The sequence below is a fragment of the Dendrobates tinctorius genome, unplaced genomic scaffold (assembly GCF_039654945.1).
Source record: "Dendrobates tinctorius isolate UK_male_01 unplaced genomic scaffold, ASM3965494v1 ptg000163l, whole genome shotgun sequence".
NCBI lineage: Eukaryota > Metazoa > Chordata > Amphibia > Anura > Dendrobatidae > Dendrobates > Dendrobates tinctorius.
The window spans coordinates 501,344-513,356 of NW_027361830.1; positions in this window are offsets into that span (position 1 = coordinate 501,344).

Here is a 12,013-nt window from a genome sequence, read left to right on the forward strand (position 1 = left end):
CTAAGGGGTTAACTAGGGATCAATCAGTAAGCTTGTTCTGACTATCTAATGGGAGGATATGTATGGGTACGTTTTCATGGACCGACTAGCAGCAATAAACAACAACTTATCCATAAACAGTTGTTTAATGGCAAAAATTTATTGTTATGTCTGCACACTTGACTGATATTCCAAGCTACCTGTCATCTTAGGCTGGTTTCACATTAGCGTTTTTTGCGCAGCGCATCGTGCGCGTCCATGCGCATGCGTCATGCGTCCCTATGTTTAACATGGTGTGCGCATGGTCTTGCTTCTGCACGCGTTCGTATGCGTATTTGTGTGCATGCGTTTTTCAAGGTGTGCGCCTAGGTGCGCCAGACGCAACCTGTTGCATTTTTGGGTCCGCCAAAAGGCGTAAAAAAACGCATGGGCACGCTTGCTCATGGAATGCGACAAAATAACGCATTACAGTCTATGGGAACGCAGGAGTGCGCATGGACATGCGTTTGTCTGCGTTTTCGTGCGCATGCGTTTTTGGCTTAAAATTGTGTAGACACTGGTTTTAACCCCTAGAGAATGAATGCGCATAAAAAGCGCAAATGCATGCAAAATGCATAATGCGTTTTTTGCATGCGTTTCTATTGCGCACAATGTGTTGCGCAAAAAAACGCTAATGTGAAATTAGCCTTAGCTCTGCTGTTCCAGGGTAAGCTGTTCACACACTTGACTCTACTTCTAGATGTCTTTCTGGCTACACAGCTTCGCTTTTCCTAGGTATTGTCAGAGGCGTATCCGGGGGGGGCAGCCGGGGCATTTGTGCTCCGGGCGCAGCCGGCAGCAGTCCTCAGTGTCTCCCCTGGCGGCTGCGTTCTGCCCCCTCGGCCTGAGAGTCGGCGGTTCTCTGTGTCAACTGTCAACCTGACATCCGGCGCAGAGAAGGTGTGTGTGTCGGCTCCCAGGGAGCAATTGTACTGGCGTCTATACAGATGCCAGTACAATTGAAGCTCTGACCACCGCAGCGTGATCAGGTCATGTGATCACGCTGCTGACGTCACTCCCCGGCGCCCAGAGCGAACGCTGGTGGTAAGTGTGCTCCACTGAGGAGCTGAAGAAACCACCGAAGATGGGAGATGGGGGGTGTTAATGAGTGGGGGGTTAATGAGTGGTGATGGGGGTTAATGTGGGGATGGGGTTTAATGTGTGTGGGGGGTTAATGAGTGGGGATAGGGGTTAATGAATGGGGGGTTAATGAGTGGGGATGGGGGTTAATGAGTGGGGATGGGGGTTAATGTGTGGGGGTTAATGAGTGGGGATGGGGGTTAATGTGGAGATGGGGTTAATGAGTGGGGATGGGGGTTAATGAGTGGGGGGTTAATGAGTGGGGATGGGGGTTAATGTGTGGGGGGATTTGGAGTGGGGATGGGGGTTAATGAGAGGGGGGTTAATAAGTGGGGATGGGGTTAATGTGTGTGGGGGTTAATGAGTGGGGATGGAGGTCAATGAGTAGGGATGGGGGTTAATTTGTGGGGGGATTTTTTTGTGGGGATGGGGTTAATGAGTGGGGATGGGGGTTAATGTGTGTGGGGGGATAATGAGTGGGGGGTTAATGAGTGGGGATGGGGTTAATGTGTGTGGGGGGTTAATGAGTGGGGGTTAATGTGTGTGGGGGGTTAATGAGTGGGGATGGGGGTTAATGTGTGGGGGGATTTGGAGTGGGAGGTACATAATGTGTGTGGGGGATTTGGAGTGGGGGGTACATAATGTGTGGGGGGATTTGGAGTGGGAGGTACATAATGTGTGGAGGGATTTGGGAGTAGGAACGGGGATTATTGAGTGGAGATGGGGATACTTAATGTGTGGGGAGATTTGGAGTGGGGATGGGGGTTATTTAATGTGTGTGAGGGATTTGGAGTGTGGATGGGGGATTTAATGTGTGTGGGGGGATTTGGCGTGGGGATGAGGGGTACTTAATGTGTGTGGGGGATTGGGGATGGGGGATTTGGAGTGGGGATGGGGGATACTTCATGTGTTGGGGGATTTGGAGTGGTAATGGGGGTTATTTAATGTGTGTGAGGGATTTGGAATGGGGATGGGGGTACTTAATGTGTGTGGGGGATTGGGGATGGCGGGATTTGGAGTGGGGATGGGGAGATTTAATGTGTGTGGGGAGATTTGAGGACACAAAATGAAGAGTATGTATGAGGGCATGTATGGGGAAGGGGGCAGACAGTATGGGGAGCGAACGGGTGAATGTATGTGGACACAGTATGGGGAGTGAGCGTGATTGGATGTGTGCAGATAGTATGGGAAGTCAGGGGTATGTGTGAGCAGAGAGCATAGAGAGTGAGGGGGTAAATACATGAGGAGACAGTATGGTAAACAGAGGGATGTTAGAGGAGACAGTATGAGGAGGGAGGGGAATAGTGTGAGGAGACAGTAATGAGGAGGGAGAGGAATAGTGTGAGGCGATAGTATATTGCAGAAATTTTTATTCAGGAGCATTATAATGACACTTTTATCTTTATACGCATCATGTGGAGATTTGCTGCAGAAGGACGGAGAAGATGGACATCTGCAGAGACGAGATGTGGATGAGAAAACTCATCATGGGGTCTGGACAAGAAGAAGAAAAGAAGGAGATCGACTCCAGAGACAACGTCATCTATAAGGTACCTGGATGTAAATGTTATTTGTGATACTGACTAATTCTCTGGTTTTTATTTATGTTAGGAACATTAAAGGGGTTATCCAGGTTTGTGCTGAGTCTGCAGTCATTCTATGTGACTGCAGACTTCTGAATTCTCACAGTGCTCACTGAACGCTGTTAGGATTCTCTCGTGCCAGTAATTTACATACATATGGTCACGTGCTGACTAGACATGTGTGGCCTCACTCAATGAAAATGAACGGAGCGAGGCCGGGCACGTCTAGTCGGAATGTGGCCAGAAGTATATAAATCACATGCTTGTGCTGACATGACCGTGTACTCTTGCCACCGGTAAGGGAGAATCCTAAAAGTGTGAAGTGCATTAGTTGTGAGAATTCAGAAGCTGCAATGTCAGGATTCAGCTCTGCAGGTTCCAGTAGTCATCACATGGACACTTCACTCATATGCGATTTTCATAGTCATGGTCTTGTGACAACGAGCTTCTCATCCTGCTTTCAGTTTTTTACTGAACATTGAGAGCATTAGGGAGAGCAGCTCATGGGTACATGACTAAGTGTGCAAGTCGCATATGTACTTTGGGGTGGGGGGGGAAACCATATTCTTGCCTTGTGTGCCAGAAAGCCTAGATACGCCTCTGGGTATTGTCTACACATTATGTTCTTCATCAAGGTACCTGTTTACCAACATGGCTCTGCTATTCAAAGGTGCCCAGCTACTTACTGTACATGTCACCACTGTTCCACAGTCTGACCACACAGTAAACTCCTCTGTATCAAAGTGCCTGTTTGTCTACACAACTCTAATTCTGAAGTGCCTGATTGAATATCCAACAGGCACTTCAACAAATCCAGCCCATTGTCCCATGCCACTCCAAGCTGATCCAGTACTGCCTTTCCATGTGTTGTCCATCCCGTCAAACTCTGCTGCATTAACAGCAGCGGTCCATTTTGCTCACTCTGACTTATGGCTTAGTGAATTCACCTCCTCTGGTGAGAGAGCCCTTCACATGGTTCAGTTTTCTTTTTTAAGGGAAAAAGAAGCAACAACAATTCTTCATGTGTCTTTGCTTGGAAAAATCGCTGCACATTTGACTTCTGAATTAATTGAAGCAGAATAATGCCCCATAGACAAAAAGAACAGTAAGAAACAAAATGTGGAAAAAAAACCCTTAGTTATTTTTTTGCAATTGATGTTTCAGCTGGACATTCTGTCTTCAGTTTCATGCTGCCTGAACACATCAGGGAATCCTGACAGGGTCTAACATTGCACATGTCTGTGTGTTATGGTGGCTCAGTGGTTAGCACTACAACCTGGCAGCGCTAGAGTTATCGGTTCTAATCCCACTATGGACAACATCTGCAAAGGAGTTTGTATGTTCTCCCTGTGTTTGTGTGGGTTTCCTCCCACATTCCAAAGACATACTGATAGGGAATATAGATTGTGAGCCCCATTGGGGACAGCGATGATAATGTGTGCAAACTATAAAGCGCTGTGGAATATGCTAGCGCTACGTAAAGATTAGTATTATTATTACTGAGGAGTAAATTCTAAAAACGAAGGCAGGAAGAAGCCAGGTAAGAGATGTTCAAGTTCATGGGAATACTGTCCGGTGGGTGTTCCTTCCTCCTTCCTCAGTGTTTCAGTGTAAAAAATAGCTCTCTGCAAGGCAGCATGTAACTGTTGACCGATTCCCTCTAAGGGGTGAAAGCTCTGTGTTCTCTACAAAGTAGACTCCTCTTTTTATTGTCTAGCAGAAATCTCTCTCAGTAGTGTTAATAAACCTAGTGTCATACCTCCCGCTTCCATCCCACAGCAGTTATAAAGTCGTAAGGGAACACAGTGAATTCTGTAAGTTGTCAAGTTTCAGTATGGTGCAATACAGAAATAGTTCTGTATTCTAGGTTCAAGCAGTTGAGCAAGACATTTTCTTTCACATTGCAGACTTTAAAACTCCATTTGTTTTCTCTTAGGCTACATCCCCACTATCAGCATTTGGTCAGTATTTTTCCTCAGTATTTGTAACCCAAAACTAGGAGTGGGTCAAAAATGCAGACGTGATGACGTGTTTCTATTCTACGTTTCCTCTGATGGTTACACACCTGGTTTTGGCTTACAAATACCGAAGAAACATGCTGGCCAAATACTGATATTGTGATTGTAGCCTTAAAGGGAATCTGTCACCCCATTTTTGGCCTATAAGCTGTGGCCACAGCCATCAGGGGCTTATCTACAGCATTCTGTAATGCTGTAGATAAGCCCCCAATTCAACCTGAAAGATAAGAAAAAAGAGTTAGGGCCCCGTCACACATAGCGATCTCGCTAGCGAGATCGCTGCTGAGTCACAAGTTTTGTGACGCAACAGCGATCTCACCAGCGAGATCGCTGTGTGTGACACCTATCAGCGACCGGCCCCCCTGCCGGTATCGCTGATCGCTCCTGGAAAGCCCTGGACATTTCTTTGATCACTGGTCTCCCGCTGGTCAGGACGCATCGCTGCGTGTGACAGGCGGGAGACCAGCGATCAGCTGGTAACTAAGGTAAACGCAGGGTTTCTAAGCACCGGGCGCTCGGCGTCGCTGGTGTTGATCGCTGGTGAAGCTGTCTGTTTGACAGCTCACCAGTAATCATGTAGCTACTCACCAGCGATCCTGACACGTTGATATCGTTGTCGGGATCGTTGGTGAGTCGCTATGTGTGACGGGGCCCTTAGATTATACTCACCCCGGCGTCCGGTCCGCTGGGTGTCGCCGTCCGGTGTAGTGCCTTCCATCTTCTAGCGATGATGTCCTCCTTCTTACTTCTGCTGCGGCTCCTGTGCAGGCGTACATTCTCTGCCCTGTTGAGGGCAGAGTAAAGTACTGCAGTGCGCAAGCGACGGACCTCTCTGACCTTTCCCGGCGCCTGGGCACTGCACCGCCCCCGCCCCTTTCAGGTTACATTGGGGGCTTATCTACAGCATTACAGAATGCTGTAGATAAGCCCCTGATGGCGGTGGCCACAGCTTATAGGCTGAAAATGGGGTGACAGATTCCCTTTAAAATCAGAACGTCCTGCACCTACTGTTGAGGAGAGCACAAATGTAACTAGTGTGAGCACTACTAGGCTGTTACAAATGTGGCAGAATAAGGGGTGATGTTATTCTATCAAGGATATTTTGACTGAAGGTCCTTGAAAGCATGTAAGTAGATGTTTAAAGAGGTTTTCTGGGATTGGCAAATTCATTCAAGAGAGTGAAAGGCATAAAATAACTAAATAACCATGATTTACTTGATTAAACCCATGTTGATCCATAGTCACAGCTATGGTGCTAACCACCCGTCTCTGGTTACTTCCCTGTTGTTGGTATGTGATATTTTCACAATCAAATCTCACATTGGTGAATTGGTGATGTTGGCATGTACTTCCACAGACCTTTGCAGGAAAGTATATAGAGACCAGCAGGGTGCATCAGCAGCAACACTGATGGAGCAGTAGATTTTATTTAGATAAATGTGTTTTTTTGGTATTGTATGCCTTTTAGTAGCATTAACCTAACCTTTGCTGAACATGGAATCCTTGAAGCTAATTTACAGTGTTTCTAGCAAAAGTTTCATTTTTGTTTGCTTCCATGTGACCACCTTGGTATCGCTGTTAATCAATGCCGTTGTCTCTCACCAGGATGAGTCTTCTTCCCTATCCAGAAGCTGACAATATAGTTGTTTCTCACTTCCTCTTTAAAACAAGAGAACAAGTCTTCTTGGCAATGCTACTGCAGAGGCTTTGCTCCTGTCCTCACCAGCAAGGAAGAAAGCCAATTCCATTAGAAGTCTGCAGTGAACAAAAGGATCACTACTAGTGATGAGCAAGCACTAAAATGCTTGGGTGCTCGTTGCTCGGGTCGAACAAATTGGAATGCTCGGGTGCTCAACCCAAGCAACAAGCTCAATGTAAGTCTATAGGAAACCGGAGGTCTTTTTAGGTTATCAAAACGTCAGAAATCTATAGGAACAGTGCACAAATTACATGGGAACATCATGGGGAAGACCCCTGGAAGCATATCTCACTCCTAGGTGCACACTAAAACATACAAAAATGAAACCAAAATGGATTTTCCTGAGAAATAAGTTGATCTGCCCTCTGAATGTTTGTATTATATGCTGGGTTAGTTATAGCACCATCTAGTGGTGGCTGAATTTATAGCAGTGTCTTTGATAGAATTTACATTCTGTGACTTCAACAGAAGCAATGCAGATGGGATTGAAGCAATGTTTTGTGGGAAGGAAGCAATATATTCTGTGACAAAGAAGGGCCATTTTGCTTCTGTGTATATCATAGGATGCATGTGTTTACCTGTCCTCCATCTCAACTCTCCAACTTGAGTTCATTATCCTGGTAAAGCATATCTGGTAAGCTTAATCTCTCTTACAATGCACTGTGTGCAGAGAGTTTATCAGAGATGTAATTAGACACCTATGTTTTCTATGTAGGTTGCATCACACTGAATGCTTCTGTATTTGTGTTAGCTGTGATCATCTGCCCAATACTTATGCATGTCATTTGTATTCCTTACAGTTTTACCGCATGTTCTATACTCTTCACCAATAAACAAGTTAGACTAAAGAGAACAGTCTGCTTATTTTGGAAGACAGAGCTGTGGTTTATGCTGTATGCTGGAGTGCACAACGTGTCAGGGTGCCTGAAGACAGAATAGTAAAACAGATCGCCAGATGCCTGCGATAGTGAATTCAGGCTGTAAGGGACCGCTATCACCCAGATTGCTCCGCATACGGGTACAACAACAGCCGCCATACAGCCGCAGGAGACAAGTCCAGGGCCTAGTAAAACAGATGCTAGACGCCTGCGATAGTGAATAAGACTTAAGGAGCCACTGGTCGCAAGCGGTTGTTACCCAGGTTATATGGCACCGCTATCACCCAGACTGGTCCGCATACGGGTACTACAGCAGCCGCCACACAGCCGCAGAGACAAGAGCCCAGGGCTCAGTAAAAGACCGCCGGTTGCACGCGCTGATTGCATAGACTGTACGGGACCGCTATCACCAACACTGCTCCGCATATGAGTATCACAGCAGTCGCCATACAGCCGCAGAATGCTACTACAGCCCACCAAGAAGTGCACATCTTTCCCGCCACGTGGAAGCTGCTGCGCATAGACTGTTTCCCTCCAATATACTCAGCAGTACTCAGCTAAATGCACAATGTCTCGGAAAAAGCACATCCTCACTCAAAACGAGGTCACGATCAAGCTCCAGCAGATCGTTATTAGCAGAGCTAGCTGCCGTCGCTCGCGCCGAGGCTGAGGCAGCCAAAGCAAGATCTTCCTTCGCTGAACGAGAGATGCATCTAAAGCTGAGACAAGCAGATCAAGATCCGGAAGCTGCACGCCTGCAAGCCGAAACCACACGCCTGTAGGCAGAACTAGAAAGACTTGCTGCAGACAAAGAGACAGCAGCTGCAATAGCTAAAGCAGAGTATTTGGAAGCTATGAAAGATCCTGATTATGAAAGACGCAGCAACATTCTCAGACCAGATCTAGAGCAGCAAGATCCAGCGCAACGCTTCGCAGAGTACGTCCATCAACATTCCGGCGTAGATGACAGCCCTGGCGCATCATATTGATCAGCCCATGCCAATTACCAGCGATCCAACCCCGAGCTTCACTACCATAGGCGAGGAGACGTCCAGCACAGAGATGTCGACTACAGCTACCGCTCCACTGAAAAGAAGGTACAGCTCCCATCCCGCCTTAAAGAGACACCTTCTTCACCAACAAGGTACCGCACAGACTATCCGGAATCACAAGCGTCTTACAGGTATGGTGATGCACCCCACGCTAGACATGACTATTACACACCGGCTCGTGCCAGCACTGACGGAGCCATCAAAGACCTTGCAAAGTTCCTTGCCCGCCAAGAACTGGTTACAAAGGGACTTGTAAAGTTCACTTTCAAACACGACAACTATCGGTCATGGCGAGCCTCGTTCCGGAACGCCATTCATGGTCTGGACCTTTCTTGTAGTGAGGAGTTAGATCTCCTGGTAAAGTGGCTCCGAAGTGAGTCATTCAAGCATGCCAAAAGACTGAGAGACATTAACGTAAAGCATCCTCGCACAGCCCTACATAAAGTGTGGGAAAGACTCGATGAATGCTATGGGTCAGTAGAAGTCAAAGAGAATGCTTTATATAAAAGAATTGAGGATTTTCCAAAGATAGGACCTAAAGGTTATCTAAAGCTTAGAGAACTGAGAGATTTATTGAATGAGTTGCAGGTTGCTCAGCAGGAAGGAGACTTGCCCGGATTGGCTTTCTTAGACACCGCTTAGGCTACTTTCACACATCAGGTTTTCGGCGTCAGGCGCGATCCGGCGTCATGCCGGAACGCCGGATCCGGCAAATGTTTCGTAAAACCGGATGTGACGGATCCGGTTTTCTGCCGGATCCGTCTTTTTCTTGACAGACAAAACCGGATCCGTCTCATCCGGTTCATCCGTTTTTCTATCCGTTTTTCGACGGATTACGCCGGATCCGGTTTTTAAAATTGACCCTTGTGGCCTTCCGAACGGGATTGGCTACTGGAAAACTATATATAGCATGTTCCTACAGCCCTTCTTTGACAGGTTGTAGAGGAGAAAGTGCAGGTTGGAGAGAAGAGCAAGTTACTGGCGATGATGGATGTTGTCATTGGAAATATTTTGAAGAATTTGGCGGATTTTATAGCGGAGGCGAATCGTTTGAGGGTGATTGTTCTGGAGAAGGAGAGAGCGAGACAGCAGCGCATCAGGCATCGTAGACGACGTTTGTGGATCCACCCCATCACAGCCAAGAGAATGACGCGTGGGGTCTATTCTACACTCTGCATGGACCTTCGACGACACCCGGATAAATTTTTTGGATATGTTAGGATGAAAATGGAGAATTTTGATTACTTGGTGGAGTGCATTGCACACCTCATAAGAAAAGCGGACACCTATTGCCGCTTCTCTGTTTCACCCGCAGAGCGTCTGATGGTGACTTTAAGGTAAGCCACATTTATTGGATATGCTCGCATCAGAGCACACTTTCACTGCAATCTTGTTGGTGGTAGTTTGTATCTCCAAGTGTTATAGGTCAGTTTTGGTATGTAATGCTGTGATTTAAAACTAATTTATTGTTTTTTAATTCCCCACAGATTTCTTGCAACTGGAGAATCCCTTTCGTCACTGCATTTCCAGTACAGACTCGGGATTTCCACCATATCTGGAATTGTGAAGTACACATGCCGTGCACTGTGGGACCCCTTAGCTGAAGAGTTTTTACCAGAGCCCACAACAGAGAGGTGGATTGAAATTGCTGACAAGTTTCAACAGATATGTCAGTTTCCAAACTGCTTGGGCGCTGTGGACGGGAAACATATCCGCATTGTAAAGCCAGCTGGATCGGGATCGGAATATTTCAATTACAAGAAATATTTTTCAATTGTCCTCATGGCCATCGCTGACGCGGAATACAAATTTATTGCGGTTGATATTGGGGCCTATGGCCGCTCCAATGACTCTCAAGTTTTCAAACTGTCTGCCATGGGGCGTAAACTGTATGGAAACACCTTCCAGTTCCCACCACCTAGACCGCTGCCGCAAACATCTGTTCCACCTATGCCATTTGTCTGTGTAGGGGATGAAGCCTTCCAGCTGTCAGAACACCTTTTGAAACCGTACTCTAGCAGAGGATTGACAAGACCAAAACGCATTTTTAATTACCGCCTCACAAGAGCAAGAAGAATGGTTGAATGTACCTTTGGTATTCTGACAGCCAAATGGCGGGTCCTATTGACTGCGATCAACCTCAAGACAGAAACTGTGGACGAGGTGATCAAAGCGTGCGTGGTACTCCACAATTTTGTTATCTGCAAGGAACCCATTTCCATTGAGGACACCTCTGAAGAAATCACCTTGCAAGATTACCATGACATTACCACTAGAAGTTCTGTGACGGTTTCAGTAATGAGGGACAATTTTGCAATATACTTTATGTCACCTCAAGGCAGAGTACACTGGCAGGATGACAGAGTGTGAAAGATTTGTGCCCTAACCAAACTTGTGTACCTTCTGGACCAACAGTATATACCTTTGCCAACCAAAGTTGGCTATCTTGTCATGGTCTTACTATTTTTAGCTTTAGGCCACAGGTGTGTACCTGGTTGTGTTTTATGCAAAGTATTTCACCTTTTAACAAAAGTTGTGTACATTGTTAGGAAATCACCAACAATAAACACAACTTTTTAGGTGAAATACTTTGCTTCAAACACAACCAGGAACACAACTGTGGCAAAAAGCTAAAATTTACCCACAGTTATATACCTAGTTTTGAATACCATTTCACCTTTTAAATACCCTGTATTTAACCTTTTTCGCCGCAGAAAGAAATGACAGACAACCAGTGTAAAATAATTTAACTTTTATTGAAAAATGTTTTTTTTAGTAAACTTTTTTAAAATTTTAATAAACTTGTTTAATAAAGCTTTGAAACCATAAAACTGGTCATTTTTATTTAAATACACACATTATAAATTTGTGTAGTGTGTGATGGAAATACTGCTGGAGGGGCTGCGGGACACTTCGACACTGGGAGTGTGGAGAGAGGACTGGGATCGTGGTGGGGAAGGAACAGTTAGAGGTGAAGGTGTGGAAAAAACTACAGAATGGGTGGACATGTGGGAAGCAGAAGAGGTGGTGGAGTGGAGGGTTGGGCAGGGACTGTAGGAGCAGATGATGTTGATGGCAAGTTGTATGGGGAAGGAGTTTGGTACGGGGCAGGATGCTGGAAGTGGGGAGATGTCTGGTACGGGGCAGGTTGCTGGAAGTGGGGAGATGTCTGGTACGGGGCAGGTTGCTGGAAGTGGGGAGATGTCTGGTACTGGGGAGGTTGCTGGTACTGGGGAGTTTGCAGGTACTGGGGAGGTTGCTGGTACTGGGGAGGTTGCTGGTACTGGGGAGGTTGCTGGTACTGGGGAGGTTGCTGGTACTGGGGAGGTTGCTGGTGCTGGGGAGGTTGCTGGTGCTGGGGAGGTTGCTGGTGCTGGGGAGGTGGATGGTGCTGGGGAGGTGGATGGTATGTAATAGGAGGGGGAGGATGGAAAGTGGCTGGAGGGGGTGTAGATGTAATAGGAGGGGGAGGCTGGAAAGTGGCTGGAGGGGGTGTAGATGTAATAGGAGGGGGAGGATGGAAAGTGGCTGGAGGGGGTGCAGGTGGAGGAACTACTGTGGTGGGAGGAGGAGGTTGGGAGGTAACTTGCTGGAGAGCAGCGTGGCATGAATGCATTACATGCATCTGCTGGGCAGGAGAGAGCGTTTCCATGCGCTCCACAACAGACCTGAAAAAGGTGTGGTT